We start from the raw sequence: 17488 nt of genomic DNA on the forward strand, positions 1-17488 counted from the left end.
CCGCAGCGGGAGCCGCTGGATCAGGTCGAGCCGGCGGCGGGGGAAGAGGACAAGTGAGGGTAGCACCCCCTTGCTGTAGTGCACGTCCCGCCGCCCTCCGGGGAGGCTCGGGCGCCGGCCCCTTTCTCCCCAAGGACGTGTGCCTAGCCGAGGCGCCTGCCCCGAGGGTGGAAAATGCTCAGGCTCCACGGCTGCCAGTGATGGAGAGGTCCCTGGGCTCCCGCTGCCACCGCGAGGACCCGGCTTCTCTGCGAGCGCACTCGCGCCTGGTTGCTAGGCTCACCGTGCCGGGCGCCCTGCCGCCGCCCCGCTTGCAGCCACGGCCAGCGTTTCCTCACGGAGCAGTTACTGCGAGCCCAGGGAGGTTCAAAGGCTTTGCCCTCGAAAGCAGGAGCGGCCGGCGCCTTCCAGAGAAGGAGGAATGGCGCCGGGCCGAGCGTCAGGTGCGGCTTTCCTCTCCGGCGTCTGGAATACAAAGATTATGGTACTGAAGGAAGTTGCACTCGCCCCTTCCGTCCCCGGGTACCTAACACAGTGCACCAACCGCCTGAGTCCACCGCCGCAGCAGACAGTAGAGCTAGGAAGATGGCGCACCGGGCAATGTTCCCTCGAAGGGACAGCGTTAGTGGCAGCGCCTCTGCTCTCAGTGCAGCAGGTACCGGCGTTAGTAGCAGGGCCACGTCTTCCAAGGATTTTCCTCCTCCTTTGTTGCTCCAGTCACCGCCTCTTGCAGCATCTTCTAAGTCGGGACCACCGCCTCCACCTCCACAAAGCCTGAACCTCCTTTCGCAAGCTCAGCTGCAGGCACAGCCTATTCTAACCAGGCGGAATTCAAATGAAAAAGAAAAGTAGCTTCCAAATAACTAGCGTTCCGCCGGCACAGATCTCTGCCAGAATCAGCTCTAACAACAGTATAGCAGAGGATACTGGTGAGAGAGGATACTGGAGAGGGGCGAGCTCTGGCAGAACAGGTCTTCTCAGTGAGACCACGAGGATGCACCTGCAGGGCCCTCTCCATGGTGACTCAGTTCTTGGGAATTTATAGGCTTAACCTCCTGGAACCTGAAAATTTCCAAGTTCTGTAAAATCCTGTAGTTCTGTAGGGGCTGGACTAGCATCTCTCACTTGATTCAAACTGGCCAATGTGAAGGGCACCCATGGAGTGGAACTTTTTGACTGTCAATAAAAAGGGAAATACCAAGCCAGTTGGGGAGCACAGCCATTTGGAAATCTTTGGAAATCTTCTATGTTGTAAGCTCCCGGCAGATAAATAAAGCCCTTCCTCTTATAACTATGGTGTTTGGGTGCTCTTTCTTTCCGTTGGGCCTCGTTTTCCTGCAACGCTGGGAGCTATGATGATCTGGATGAATCTCACACTGAAAATCTCTCTTCTCCCGAGATCCCTGATGTATCACTTTCCAGGACTACTGACTTAGGGGACCCTGAATGAAGCTCCTCAGAAGAGACTCTAAATAACTTCCAGACAGCCGAAACACTGGAGTTAGTCTCTCCCAATCAGCCCCATCTTCCTCAGCCTCATTTGCCTCACCTTCCACAACTGAACGTTGTGATCCATGGGAATGCTCATCCACACCACCTGCATCACCACCATCACATTCATCATGGGCACCACCATCCACCTCACACTGCTGTGGCTAGTGCATCCATTCCTGGAGGGTCACACTCAAGCTCAATTTCCAGAAAACTCTGTATAACTGGAAGCTCTGACAATGTTAGAGCTGTTGCACTAACTTCTGCTGTATCATCCAGTGGCTCACTTGCATCTGTAATGACTAATATCCATGCTCCAAGTACTACAGGCGGTATACATATAAATTCTGTTACAGGCACAAATACAATGAATAATGTTACCATTAGTGCTGTGAGTAGTTTTACTCCTAATGTGACAAGCAGTGTATTTGACAATACTAATATAAATACAAGCAATATTCCTAGTGCTGCTAATATCAGGGTTGGGCCTGTAGTTACTAGTGGTGTTAATGTGAATATCTTGAGTGGCATGGGCGATGGTGCTAGTACTTCCTCCACTGTTAACAGTGTCCCCAGTGCAGCTTCAGGGATGACTGTGGGATCTGTTTCAAGTCAGCGGCAACAACCAACAGTTAACACATCAAATTCAGAGTGGTGAAGTTAGATTCTAGTTCTAAGCCCTTTAAAAAAGGTAGATGGACTTGCATTGAGTTCTATGAAAAAAGAAAATGCTGTACCTGCTACAGAAGGTGTGGTGATAAATAAGACAGTGGAGACTGTAAAAACCAGATAGAAGTGACTTCTGAGAGGGAGAGCACTAGTGGGAGTTCACTGAACAGTAATGTCAGCACACTGAGTCACTACACAGAGAGTGTGGGAAGTGGAGAGATGGGAGCCTCTGCTGTGGTGGTGCAGCAGCAGCAACAACTGGCTCTTCAAGGTGTGACCCTCCAACCGATGGATTTCACCGGTCCTCAGAGTGTTCCAGCAGTTGTATACCACAGAGTATTTCTCAGTCACAGATCTCACAAGTACAATTACAGCCTCAAGAACTGAGCTATCAGCAAAATCAAGGTCTTCAACCAGTACCTCTGTAAGCCACTATCAGTGCTGCATCAGGTATCCAGTCAGCACCTGTAAATGTATTTGGTGTCACCTTATTTAGGTCAGCAGCTTTCCCTCTTCAGTTTGGCTCAACCTCAACTGTCATATTCTCAGACAGCTCCTCCAGTGCAAACCCCACCAGTTATAGTATGGACAGCAGCAAACAATGGTTTCTATCCAGCTGGCCCCAGGCCATGGTAAATCAGTGACTCAGAATCCTCCTTCAGAGTATGTACAACAGAAGCCAATTCTTCAAACAGCAGTGTCCTCCAGACAGCCCAGTTCTGCAGAAGTGGAAGCAGGAGCAAGAGTGACTGTGGCTCAGCCACAGGGTATGCAGCTATCAGTGCAGCCCATAGAAGTCCCAGCACGACCTGCAGGGGTCTCAGACCAGCCTGTTGGCCAGGGTCTGCTGTCCCTACAGGCAGTCAGATTGCAAATATTGATCAGCAAACAAACATACCTACTGCAGTGCAGCTGCTCTTTGCCTAAGTTCCACCTTCAGTTATTCAGCAAGGTGCTCCTCCATCTTCACAAGTAGTTCCTTCCACCTGCTCAAACTGAGATTATTCACTAGGGAGTTCAAACGCCGCAAGCCTTCCTCAACAATTTGTTATTGTACCCCAAAGTGCCTTGTTAACTGTGCCTCCCCAGCCACAAAAAATAGAGCCAAATAGCTCAAGGAATTGTTTCACAGCTGTTGCCAGCCATTGGTCCATTTCTGTTACAAATAATGTTAGTTCAACTGGTCCTTCTGGATTGCCTTCTGCCTCAACAAACTTGGTTAAACCACAGAATATAGCACAAAACCCTGACACCCAAAATGGTAATTTGGTCCAAAGGGTTAGTCAACCTCCCTTGGTAGCAAGTAATATAAATTTGCCACTGGCACAACAGATACCACTAAATTCTGCTCAGTTCTCTGCACAATCATTAATTCAGGCAATTGGAAGCAAAATTGAAGATGCCAGGTGCCCAGTGGAGCCCTCCTTAGTTTGCTTACCTCAGATAATCAATAGTGACAATGGGGGAATGTCAGCAGTTTCAGATGGGAGTAGCAGCAGCCGAGCATCTTCTGCTTCTCTTTTTCCATTGAAGGTGCTACCACTGACGACACCCCTGGTGGATGGCAAGAATGAAAGCTCCTCTGGTGTAAGTGTGGTAGCTATTGACAAAATTGAGCAAGCTATGGACCTGGTGAAAAGCAGTTTAAGGTACGCAGTTAGAGAGGAAGTGGAGGTCCTGAAAGAGTAAACGAACTAATAAGGAAAAATTTCCAGCTGGAGCAGGAAAACAATCTACTGAAGACACTGGCCAGTACTGAGCAGCTTGTCCAGTTTCAGGCCAGCTGCAGACTGGTTCCCCGCCTGCCACCATGCAGCCCCAGGGGACCATACAACCCCCAGCCCAGCCTGCATCCCAGAGCTCAGGACTCACCACATAGTGCCTATCTATGCCCACCCCTGCCCTGCAGAACTGACTGCTGCCTGTAAACTGGACAGAACAGAGAAGACGTTCTATGGAGGACCCACCTCCACAGTCACCCATTTCATTGCTCATTGCAGAGAGACTGACACATGCCATTATCTCTTTTTTTCCAGTATTAAACATTCAATGCTTTTGGCTTGAAGAAATCTCTGAGTTGAGTGAATTAAAGGTTAATCAGAGAATCAGTGTGTATATACTGGGACTTCATGCATCCTGGCAGATACCTGAGGAATGGTTTAATTAATGCTGAGGAGCTGTGTGCCTTTCTATCCCTACCCACTCCCCACCCCCACTTCCAAGAGCTCTCTTCCCTGCTTACTGTAGTGTACCCCACCGGGTTATGAAGCATGGAGCTCCTCACTGGACTTTCCTCTCCCCTCTTCTCCTCCCTTGAAGAACTTGAAAGGGAGGGGAAAGTAAAGACTAAACTGAGAGGGAACAGAGTTCATTGTACAAATTGGCATCTGTCACCAAAATCCATTAAAAAGAATAGTACTGTGCCTCTTTCCAAAATAGTGGATGACACAAAACTGTTAGAGTGACAAAACTTTGACAGGTAGCTGGGACCTAGGCTATCTCACCATGAAGGTTGTTTTGCTTATTGTATATTTGTATACGTAGTGTAACTATTTTGTACAATAGAGGACTGTAACTACTTTTTAGGTTGTACAGATTGAAATTTAGATGTTTCATTGCCTGTCTGAAGCAGTGTGGGCTGTCTTTTATATATCAATCTACAGAAAAACCTACTGCATGACAAAAACCACACTAAGAGAGATTTTAAGAATTTGGCACAGTTACATTGTGTAATCTGAAATCTTCTAGCTGCTGACTATTCTGAAGTAAATCTCTGTTTACTGAAGTCTTTCGATTGAGCTGGATGAATGAAAAAAATGATACTTTGAAAAATGATCCATTCTCGTTACTGAAATGGATTTTCCCAGCAGGGGGTTCGGCATATCACCTGTATAGTAGTTATATGCATTTGTTTCTGTGCATGTTCTTCTCACAGTTGTAAGCTTTCACTGTATAACTGTTGCACTTGTCAACTATCAATAAAGTATGTAAAATGTTGATAAAAAAAAAAGGGCAACAGAGTAAAACTATGTCTCAAGGAAAAAGAAAAAGAAAGGTAAAGAAAAAGAAAAGAAAAGAAAACTTCAGGGAGCAGAAGAAAATGTTTAATAAGCTATAGTAATTTTTTTAACATTAAAAATATTTAAAGTTCTAGCTGCCATCTTGCATCTCTGCGTGTGTGCGCTTAAACTCAGCTGGTCTACCCAAGATCCCCTGAGTACCAACCCTAGTCCTCCGTGCGGCCCCTTTATGCTGCGACAAGATGAAAGAAACTATCATGAACGAAGAGAAACTTGGCAAACTGCAGGCACAAGTGCACATTGGTGGGAAAGGAACTGCTCACACAAAGAAGAAGGTGGTTCATAGAACAGCTATAGCAGATGATAAAAAACTTCAGTTCTCCTTTAAGAAGTTAGGGGTAAACAATATCTCTGGTATTGAAGAGATGAATATGTTTACAAATCAAGGAACAGTGATCCACTTTAACAACCCTAAAGTTCAGGCATCTCTGGCAGCAAACACTTTCACCATTACAGGCCATGCTGAGACAAAGCAGCTGACAGAATAGCTACCGAGCATCTTAAACCAGTTTGGTGCAGACAGTCCGACGAGCTTGAGGAGGCTGGCTAAAGCTCTGCCTAAACAATCTGTAGATGGAAAAGCACCACTTGCTACTGGAGAGGAGGATGATGATGAAGTTCCAGATCTTGTGGAGATTTTTTTTTTTTAATTACAGTTTTGGACAGGGCTGAGCTTGAACCTGCCACCCCTGGTATATGGGTCCAGTGCTCTACTCCTTGAGTCACAGGTGACGCCCACTTGTGGAGAATTTTGATGAGGCTTCCAAGAATGAGGCAAACCGAATTGAGTCAACTTCTGAAGATGAAACTTGAAGAAGTTCCTGGGAGCTGCTATTTTATATTATGACTGCTTTTTAAAATTGTTTTTGTTTATGGATCTAATAAAATCTAGATCTCTAATATTTTTAGGTCCCCCCCAAAATTTAAAAATGAAAAGTGTCAGTAAATTAAAATAAATAAAACATTAAGTAAATACAACACATAAACAGAAACTTGTGGTCAAAGGTTTATGAAAATATTTTAGTTTTGATCTTTTAATCCTAGCTGCAGGCCAGGTGCAGTGGATCATGCCTGTAATCCTAGCACTGTGGGATTGCTTGAGCTCAGGAGTTCCAGACCAACCTGAGCAAGAGCAAGATCTATTCTTCCCCTCACACACCCAGTCCCTTCTCCACACTTCATCCTCATTCTGCTGCCCTGGGATCCACATTTCTCTTGAGGCTGGCAGACTGTGGAGTGGCCTAAGGCTCTTGTACTGACTGAAAGAAGTTTGTAATAATTTTCTACCAAACCCTTTCCCCAACTCATTTAATGATGAAATGACTGAAATCAGAGATTTACTCATTCTTTGGCATGAGATCATCCCATGGAGGCTCTACATTTTGTACGTGATTTATTTTCTCCTCTGCCTGGGTTCTTCCCGACTGTATACTGAGTTATTTTTATGAGCTATCAGTGGCAATCAGAAAGGAACTCTGCTTCACAGACTAAGGAACACAACTTATTAACCATGAATCTCTGTAGATATTTGTAGAATAAATGGACCAACACATGATAAGAGAAGTCTTTTTGGTTTATTTTATGATGTCATTTTCCAATGATATCTGTAATGCCCCACCTCTTTTGCTGAAATCGCAGAACCTGGGGAAAAACCACAGGTTTAGAAAAGAGGTTATGTCTGACTCACTCATAAAAATTCCCTATTTTATCTGCATAGTCATTTATTCCTTCCTTCTGTGGGGAAGAAATCCTCAGAACTCTGACAAAAGTACAACTATTTGGAAGACAGTCAGATAAAGAGAGCAGGCCAGAAACCAAACTGCATGATTACAGCAACCCCCTTCCCATACTCCTGTAAATTTTCATGACCCTGACAAGAGTGTAGCCATACTGGGAGGACAGCTAGTGATAGGAAGCAGGTCATAGACCCAATAGCATGGCCGCAGCAACACCCTCCCCACCCTCCTGAAATGCTTTAGGGCCGGTGTTCCTCAGAAGCATCAGGTTTCCCTACCCTGGTCCTTGCTGGCACTAGAGATCAACCCTTTGTGCAAGATAAACACCTGTGGAAGGCAATAATTCTAAAATCAGTCTTGGACACAGCATCTCACTCTGCAGAAAAGATGATTTCTCTCACCTCTCATGAGCCCCTCCCACATTCCAACTACACTAATAAAAGTCCCTTAAAACTGTGTGAGCTGGGGTGGCACTTGTGGCTCAAAAAGGTAGGGTACCAGCCCTATATGACGGAGGTGGTGAGTTTTGGCCAGTCCTGGCCAAAACACAAACAAACAAACAACACAAAACTGTGAGCTGACCTGACTTCTGGTTAGACTCCTTTCTGCTCCTTTAAAATAAAGCCTATCGGGTGGCGCCTGTGGCTCAGTGGGTAGGGCACCAGCCCCATATACCAAGGGTGGCAGGTTTGAACAACAACAAAAAATAGCTGGGCATTGTGGTGGGCACCTGTTGTCCCAGCTACTTGGGAGGCTGAGGCAAAAGAATCACCTAAGCCCAGGAGTTGGAGGTTGCTGTGAGCTGTGACGCCATGGCATTCTACTGAGGGCAATAAAGTGAGACTCTGTTCCTCAAAATATAAAATAAAATAAAGCTTATCCTTCATCCCTGGATTGGCCTCCTCTCCTTCTAACTGACTCTGGCAGGACTCTATCCCCAAACTTCATTTTCATTTCAGTTTAGTATGACGATACAGATTATTAGGTTACATTGTTTGCATATTTTTAGTGAACTCCAAGAAAAAATGTATTTTTCACAAATTTACATCAAATGTATTTTTCACAAATTTACATCATTCACTTTAAAGAGAAAATAGAGGTATTTAAAGGAGAGGTGGGATGTGATTCTACAAGTCATAGAAAACACATGCTCACAAAGTAAAAGAAAAAACAGAATCTCTTATCTTCTTTTTTTAATTTTTTATTTTTTTAATTGAATGGTAATTATGTACATTTATGCACTTCTGGGGTACAGTGTGGGGTTTTCACACACAATCTGAAACATTTCCATCAAACTGGTTAACATAACCTTCATGTCATTTTCTTAGTTATTATTTTAAAACGTTCACATTCTACTCTTAGAAAGAGAATCTCTTATCTTAATGAAGTTATAATCTGCTTCGTTACTTTCCGTGATTCATGAGTTGTTTTGTGTCTCATCACCTATGCAGTATGGTGACATTGTTAAAGGCCCTGCCTTACATTACTGAACCATGCTTCATGTGCCCCCCCCTCTTTTTTTTACCTTTCACAATATTGCAGAGGTATCACATTTTGGTTACATATTTGCTTTTGTACATTTTAAGACAAATTTAAAAGTGTGTCCTTCACCCAGAATGTGTGCATTGTACCAAGTAAATATGAGCATATTCTACTGCTCCTCTTGCCTCCCACCTACTTATTTCTGTCAGGTTTTACTTCCCTATGTGCGTTTAAGTTTGACACAATACTTCCAATTTAGTGTTGAGTATGTGTGGTGTTGTTTCATTTTTGTGCACTTCATTTAGAAGAATGGTCTCCAGTTCCATTCATGTTATTACAAAAGATACTAGATTGCCACTATTTTTTATGGCTGAGTACTACCCCACAGTGTACACATACCACATTTTATTACCTAATTAAAATTTTAATTTAATTTTAATGAGCACCTGGGTTATTTCCATATCTTTGTGGTTAGGAATTCTCCTGCCATAAACATTCAAGTGCAAGTATCTTTTTGATAAGATGCCTTTTCAAACAAAGCTGGAGTGAACATACCTTGATGCTCATGCTGTAACAATTTCTGGTGAAACACCCTGAGAAATAAGAAATGAAAGGAAATTATTTGTTGTTCTCCAGTTTCTGACACTGTGGCTTAGTGTCTGCAATGAGAGACTGGCAGACTTGAGGGTAGCCAAGTACCTTTGAATTTCAGTTGGTAGGGTCAGGAGAGACCTGAGCTGAAGGGAAACCTCAAGTATCTTGAGGAAGAGAGGTGGTTCTGTTCTATACAACCTGTCACATCACAGATTGTCCTGTGATTCCACATCTCCTCCTAGGGTTATCAGGGACTAAAGACATAGACTGAAGGAGTTCTGAGGGCAGAACCCCTCCTAAACTCACTGCCACCATGTTATGTCTGCCCATTTGTGCACCTACACAGTACGCAACGACTTGGCCCCCTCCCTCAGAAATTCCACCCTCAGAAATTCCATCTCTAGAACACTTGCTTCCCACCAGAACTTCACACAGGTGTCTAGAGGACTAGATGTGCTAGGTCCTTCCCAGAACAAAGCTCCACCCTCAGGAATCAGATCTACTTAATATTTGCTCTGAGAGTTTACTGCTGAAAACACACAGAGTTGCCAAGAGGATTTCTGACATATCCCCACACCTGACCCTGAATTTGCAACAGGAACCAGGTTCCTCAGTCCGTCTAGGATTCTGGACAACTTGATCATAATGTCATCTGGCTCAGTGGACACAGGAATGAGCCAGAGATCAGCTCTGTCTCAGCCAGTGTCTGTAGCCAGGCCTTCCACCAACCTTGCACTGTTCCCCACCCAGGCAAATGGGTCCTTAATAGCACCTCCTCCTTTGTGGATTTCCAACCCCAACTAAACCTGCTTTCATGTGCAGTGTGCTTGAGACCACTCTTCAGTTTCCTAAATCCAGGCCTACAGAATTTCAGATACCCATGTGTTCCAGACAAAACCCATGGACCTAGCTGTTGTAAACATAAATACAAAGTAGAATATTTAGGAAAAAAAGTAGAAGTAAGAGGCATAATTTTCCAACTTGAAAATAAAGGAAGGTATTTTTCTCCCTTCCCGTTCCTTAGATTGTTTAATTTAGAAAATATTTCATTGAAATTTTTTTTGCCTCTTTGAAATCTATTTAAATCTTTTCAAAATATAAAAAAGGCTTATACCATCAGAAATTTTTTGTAAACCTGACAACCATCTTTTAGAAATAAAATATAAAAAATATAGTGCCCTGTCTCAGTTTCCACATGAAGGTAGGATTCTAACTTAGTAACACCAAGCTTTAAGTCAAAAATCTGCCTCTTGTTATATAGACTTCAGATACGTATTTTTTATCAGAATAAAGTCAATTAGCAAACACAGGTGATTATTGCAATTAACAGACAAATTTAGGGTATACTCTGTATGATAAGTAGTAATCTCAAATCTTATTTGAAAGGGAATTATCATTTATTTTGAGAACTTTTTAAAAGATTGAATTTTCCTAGTTTTATAAACAAGTGACTTCTGTTATATCTGAAATCTCTCAGTAGATTGCTTTTGAGACACATCACATTCTGGTTTAATTTAGTGGGCTTTTTTTTTTTTTTCTGCTTTTCACATTATGGTTAGAGTTTCTGTGTTGGGAAGATTTATTTTAATTATATTTCCTAAAAATATTTCGAATAAAATAAATCATAAGGTGCCCACCAGGCTTCACACTAGAGGTCTTTGTTCATAGTTTTGTAGCACAGAACTTAGCTATCTCACATCAGCACACAGGAAGGTATCTCTGCCTATTTGAGGTCTGTTGTCCCCTGTGGAACATACTCAGATAATTTTCCTATTGAAATACTCTCATAAGGTAGTAATTGGCAGTTTCAGTCTTTCTCTCAATGCTACTGGACTCTGCAGACTTGAAGATAATTGAGAGATATGGGGTCTCTGACCCCAACTGGGATGAGCAAATGTGTACTCAGATGAGTTGATCTGAGAAACTCCTCTTCTGCCTCTTCCTTTTGCCCAAATGCAAAAGAATATGCAGTGAGTGCTACCAAATTTATGCCTTTCTAGCAACCTAAATCTCTGGCTCTGAATCTGAATCCAAGGCCTGAGGCTCCTCAGAGTGCATTAGAATAGGCTCCATAGGGAAATCTCTCTTCTTGTTTTTCTTTACTCACTATAGCACCCAAGAATACAAAGCAAGCTGGATCTTATCTAGAATTTGCACACATTACCTGTCCTCTATCTGGAATTCACAAAAGGCGGCGAGAGTTTGGGGTGAGTATGTATAAAACACCAGGGGATTTTTAAAACCCTATTCTACAGGGTTAGAGATCATCATAGACTTCGTAAACATAAAGACCTTTTGGAGTAGGAGCCCAGAATTTTATAGATTTTTGCCTAGTGACCTATTACAGTGTGTGAGGTTAAAAATAGAAGGTCTGAGTATTACATCTCAACTTTTCTGGGAATTATTGGACACTTTGTACAAATGTTAGGGTATTATAAGGAATAACTCATACAATGTGAGGGTTTCAACACAGTGGACAATACCATGCTTGTGAGCACATAGTACCTGCTGACCAAACTTTGCATTAATGCACAGGTACGTGTGGTTTTCCAAATGCAGATATATTCAGACATTACTGCCTTCTCTAGCCACAGTAAACCTTAAAGTGCCAGCAAGAGTTACAGAATGGTGATTGGTGGTCTTCTTTGTGGAACATAACTGTGTTGTGATAAATGTAGGCATAAGGGACTCTGCTATGTCTGCTGTCTCCAGCTGAGTGCTGCTGATAATGAGTCTGGGGGCAACATCAGCACTGACAGGGAAATTGTTAAAGAGGCCAATTCATGGACCCCTCCCACACCTGCAGATCACATTTTCTGAGTGGAACCCAGAATATCACATGATTTCTATGCTCATTGAAGCTTCAGAGGTGATTTTTCAGAGCTAAGTGGCTCTCCGCCCAGGCTTCCAATTAGAATCACACAGCCACTTTGTAAAAACACCAACACCTGTGCCCTCCTCATCCAGTTTCTGTCTATTGGGGTCGTGGAAGCATCTATGTGGTTCTAATTAAGTGCCCCATGTGATACTAAGTGGGGCCAAAGTCAAGCACAAGTGCTCCACGGTACATTGATGAGAGTTGAATTCAACCTTTGTTGCAGAGGAGGGAACCAAGATCTGCTCTGCTTTGTGTGGTGGGAGCTGGTTAGTGTGGTCCATATGCCCATAGCAGAAAGTACGGTTATGGTTATGGTTTTTTGCAGAAAGTTTTGTTATGTGTGGCAAGGGGGCACCTTAGGGTAGGAATAGAAGCAACTCACATTTTAGTCTCCCTGAGGAGTTCATCATACCTGATGCTTTCTATGAAAATGTAGAAGGGAGTGTAGTCTTTTCTGCTCTTGAAGGCCCTCATGCCTCTGAACATTGTAAAAGCAAGTAAAGAGATTGTACTGACTCCTTTCTGGGATTATTCTCAAAGTATAATTGTAATTTGTCTAGACAATCTCACCTGAAAAGAAATCCCAGAGTAGGAGGAGAGGAAGACATGGCTGGTTCTCAGATCAATATATTAAAGGTGAGGATCTGTGTTTACTATTTGTCCTGGAATGCCATTTTGAACTTACAAGTTTAGAATCATTTCTTCTTTACTTTTTTTTTTTTTTAGAGACAGAGTCTCACTTTGTCACCCTCAATAGAGTTCTGTGCCATCATGACTCACAGCAACCAGCAACCTCCAGCTCTTGGGCTTAGGTGATTCTCTTGCCTCAGCCTCCTGAGTAGCTAGGACTATACGTGCTTGCCACAATACCTAGCTATTTTTTTGTTGTTGCAGTTTGGCCAGGGCTGGGTTTGAACCCAACACCCTCAGTATATAGGGCTGGGGCCCTACTCACTGCACCACAGGTGCTGCCCCCAAAACATATTTTTTTTGCAGTTTTTGACTGAGGCCAGGTTTGAACCTGCCACCTCCGGTATATGGAGCTGGCAGCCTACTCCTTTGAGTCACAGGTGCCACCCCTGTCTTCTTTACTTCTGATGTTTCTGCTAGTTTCTTTTCACTACTTTTCTGCTTTTTGTTACAACAGTCAAGGATCCTTCTCCTCTATGTACCAGAGCATTCTATATGTCCAAGTCCCATACATGCCACAAACAAATTTCCCAGTAAATGTACAACCTATAATATTGAAAATGTTTTCTTTGTTACAGGTCAACATAGGAGAGTGAGAAGTGTGGATGTCCAGCACTCCTTTTGGGGTTTGGGTATAATTCTGGGATATGAGTGAATAAGGGGAACATGTTCTGTTTAGATTCCATCTGGATGCTCCATTAGAATCTACACAGAACCAGATTAATAATATGTAGAAAGTGAATGGTATTAATTGCCCAAGGTAACTCAGAAAGTTCTGAAAAGAAGAAAAATAAGAATAGACTCTCTGTAAGATATTTAAAGACAAACCATTTAAATAAACTATAAGAGATTACAGAAAATGGGAGCTATCTGTAGCATGAACTTTGCATAAAACTAGTGTTTTTTATTATTATGTTTTTGGTTACTACTATCACAGCAGTGATTTATTCTCCTGTGTTTAGTGGTACCTAATACAAATTGGCCCATTACAGTAGATGTTAATTTCATTCACTTGGTTAAATTGCTCTCTAATTACTTCACTATAAAGTTAATTATTTTTTCTCTTTATCATTAACAAATATTGTGGGGGAGGTTTGCTGACTGATGTTCTCAAACTATCACATTTAATCTAGAAGCTTCCCTTAGTTGTTCCTTGCTTCTAGATTGCTTTGTAAAATAAATACTCTCTTTTTTCTTCACTAGTCAGAGGAACTGAGATAAAACCAGAGTCTATCACTTACTGGATACTTGACACAACATTCTTTTGGCGCCAGAAGTTTTGACTGCAGTGATGAAATTTTTTGAAATGTAGAAACCACAACTCACCCCAGATCTCTTGAGTTAGAAACTATATTTTAAAAGGATCTTCAGTTCATTTTTGTACACATTAAAATTTCAGAGATACTTTTAATTCACTATATTTTTCTATATCAAAAATACATACATCTTGTTATATAAGGTATGAATACAGTATGCAAAATATATACCTGGATGCCTTCAATTTTTTTAATATATTAATTTTTTTCTTTTTCTTTTTTTATTAAATTATATGTACATTAATACAGTCATGGGGTACAATGTGCTGGTTTTATATACAATTTGAAATATTTTCATCAAACTGGTTAACATAGCTTTCATGGCATTTTCTTAGTTATTGTGTTGAGACATATTTTACCTGGATGGAGCTGGAACATATTCTTCTTAGCAAAGTATCTCAATAATGGAAGAAAAAGTATCCAATGTACTCAGCCCTACTATGAAACTAATTTATAGCTTTCATAGGAAAGTTATAACCCAATTATAGCTCAAGAATATGGGGAATGGAAGGGGAGGGGAGGGGGCAGGATGGGTGGAGGGAGGGTAATTGGTAGGACCATACCTATGGTGCATCTTACAAGGGTACATGTGAATTTTTTTTATCATCCAGAAAGCTATATGTAGACCAGTTACATGCATCTCATGCCATCTTCATTCCTCAGATTAAAAATATACTGTAATGAATATTTTCTTGAATAAACCCTTTGTCAGAATGATACCCTGCAAATATTTTTCCCATTCTGAAGGTTGTCTTTTTCCTTTACTTGTTATGTCCTTAGCTGGGCAGCTTTTCAGCTCAAATAAGTCCCATTTGTTAATTTTTGTTGTTGTTGCAATGGACTCTGAAGTCTTTGTCATAAAATCTTTCCCCACTTCAATATCATCACGAGTTTTCCCCACACTTTCTTGTGAGATGAGTAAACATTGATGTTTAAACAAAATCTTATGAATAATCCCAGTCACTCATGTATCAGAAACAGTTCTTGTAACTTTCTTATTCTCTGTGAAATTAAGGACTCTCTCTATGACCACTTGGTAAATATGTGTGTGTTTTCAGGGATTGTTGACATTCAGAGATGTGTCTATAGAATTCTCTCCAGAGGAGTGGGCATGCCTGGACACTGCTCAGCAGACTTTGTTCAGGGATGTGATGAGAGAGAACTACAGAAACCTGTCTCCCTGGGTGAGGATAACTTCATTCCACACTAAGGCCATCACTTTCTTTTTTTGTAGATTGCTGCTTGGGAATTTCTGCTTTGCATCAGAGTTTTATTACCATATTTGAAAAAAAAAATGGAGGTATGTTGATGTAAAACAGAAAATTTTTAGATTTTGTCTTTCAACAAACCTCCCCCTTTCTTAAGCTGATTTGTATCTTTCACTTTGGTGGTAACTCTAGAAATTCTAGAAATGGTCTGCACCTTGAAATCCAGTTTCCACCACTTATTATTGATTCAGTGGTAGTGGAAAGAGGAGTTCAGGAGCTATCAATTTGAACTATTTTGTTATTATTCTAAAGGATCAGTAAAGTTTTTGGAAAAATTTGTAAAACTTCTATAATGTTCCCTGTTCTCTACTAAGGACATTATGAGATTGGTAATTGGATAACACACAGGAAGTGTCATGTGAATTCTTTCTAATAAAACAAGTCTTGTTGCCTCTAAGCCAAACCTGATCACATGTCTGGAGCAAAGAAAAGAGCCCTAGAAAGTGAAGAGAGGGGAGACAACAGCTAAAAACCCAGGGAGGTGAGAATGAACAAAGGAGGTAACACAGCTGAGAGGTCCAAAAGTCAAGAAGAAAGCCAGACTTTAAAAAGTGCTTTGGGAAGGTCTGCGTCAATAGAAAAATTTTTCTGAAGGCTGAGTATGTTTTTTTCTCTCTCACATTGGTGCATCTTTTGTTCCAAACTCTTACATTATCTAACAACTCTCCAACCACTTGCAATGATCTTCCTTAGAACTTAGTTAAGAATCAAACGTCTTTTCCTGGGTTGTAAGTGACTAAATTATCTGACACCACTTTCATTGATTTAAGGATATGGGAATATCTGTACATATTTTTTAAGAGCTGTGTGTTAAACCATTTTTTTAAGATAAGTTCTTGCTGTGTTGCCCTACCTGAAGTCCAATGGCTGATCATAACTCACTGCAACCTCAAACTCCGAGTTCATGTGATACTTTCACATCAGCCTCCTTAATAGCCACAACTACAGGCATGTATGACAAGGTTCAGCTAATAATAATAGTAACTATTATCATTTTAATTTCATGGTGTACATATACTGCAGTTTATGAATACATTCATGGGTTGATGGGCACTTGGGTTATTTTCACATCTTTGTGATTGTGAACTGAGTTGCTATCAACATTGAAGTATATATGCCCTTATGGTAAAAATTTTTCTTTTCTTTCTTTCTGGGTATATACCTAGTAGTGGGACTGTGGGACCAAATGGAAGGTTTACTTTTAGCTCTTTGAGCATTCTCCATACTTTCCAAAAATGCTGTATTAGTTTGAAATTCCACCAACAGGGTAAAGTATTCCATTCTCTCTGCACCCTTGCAAACATCTGAAGCTTTGATATTTTGTGATGTGGGTTATTCTCACTGGGGTTAGGTGATATCTCAACAGTTTTGATTTGCTATTCTCTGATGATTAGTAATAATGAGCATTTTTCCATGTGTTTCATGGCCATTCTTCTGTTTCTTGGGATAAGGTTGTGTTCATTTTGCTTACCCAGTGGTTCCAAATGTTTATTTCATATATCAGTTACTCTTACCATCTAGTAGGAAAATGATATTTTTATCTTTATTTTAAAATGTAAGTTTTTTTCCTCTAAAGGCTGGAGTGTGGTCTTTTTATTTTCTATACTAATAGCATCAGTGTATTAATAACATGATATTTAGTGGCTTAAAATACCTACTACATTGTTTTAATTAGAGTCCTTTATTCATGATTATAATGTGTTTTCTATAAAACTTGTGGAATACACCATATACCAATTATTCAAAATGCTTGTTCTCCATCAGTGCACAGTGACAATTAAACATTGTAGTCATCTATTCTTGAAACTTTGTATTATTGCATTTCCTTTTTAGAGTAGATTCCTTGAATCAGTTTATTTTTATTTTGTTTTTCTGGGTATTATTATTTTAAATAAGAATTTGAAAACTTTTCCCTGAACTTTCTTTTAGTATTTTTATGGTTTCATGTCTTAAGTTTAAGTCCTTAATCCAGTGAGATTATATCTTAGTTAATGGTGAAAGGTTTAAATCCAGTTTCAGTCTTCTACAGGTCGCCAGCCAGTTCATCCAGTACCATTTGTTAAATAGGGAGTCTTTTCCCTACTCAATATTTTTAATTGGTTTGTCAAAGATGAGGTAATGGTAGGTAGCTGGATTCATCTATTGGCTTTCCATACATCTACTTCTCTGCTTTTGTGCCAATACCTTGCTGTTTTAAGCACTATCAATTTATAGTATAGTCTGAGGTCTGGTAGGGTGATTCCTCCTGCTTTGTTTTTATTCCTGAGTAATGTCTTAGCTATTC

At 41.1% G+C, this 17488-nt stretch overlaps 3 pseudogenes; all 3 read left to right on the forward strand.

The window, feature by feature from the left end:
• The window catches only part of LOC100943736, a 675731-nt pseudogene that overhangs the window by 204675 nt on the left and 453568 nt on the right, over positions 1-17488 (forward strand).
• LOC105888280 lies at positions 201-4039 on the forward strand (annotated as a pseudogene).
• Positions 5423-6153, forward strand: LOC105888285 (annotated as a pseudogene).

The sequence above is a fragment of the Otolemur garnettii genome, unplaced genomic scaffold (genome assembly GCF_000181295.1).
Source record: "Otolemur garnettii isolate 467f Iridium unplaced genomic scaffold, OtoGar3 scaffold00253, whole genome shotgun sequence".
Taxonomy (NCBI): domain Eukaryota; kingdom Metazoa; phylum Chordata; class Mammalia; order Primates; family Galagidae; genus Otolemur; species Otolemur garnettii.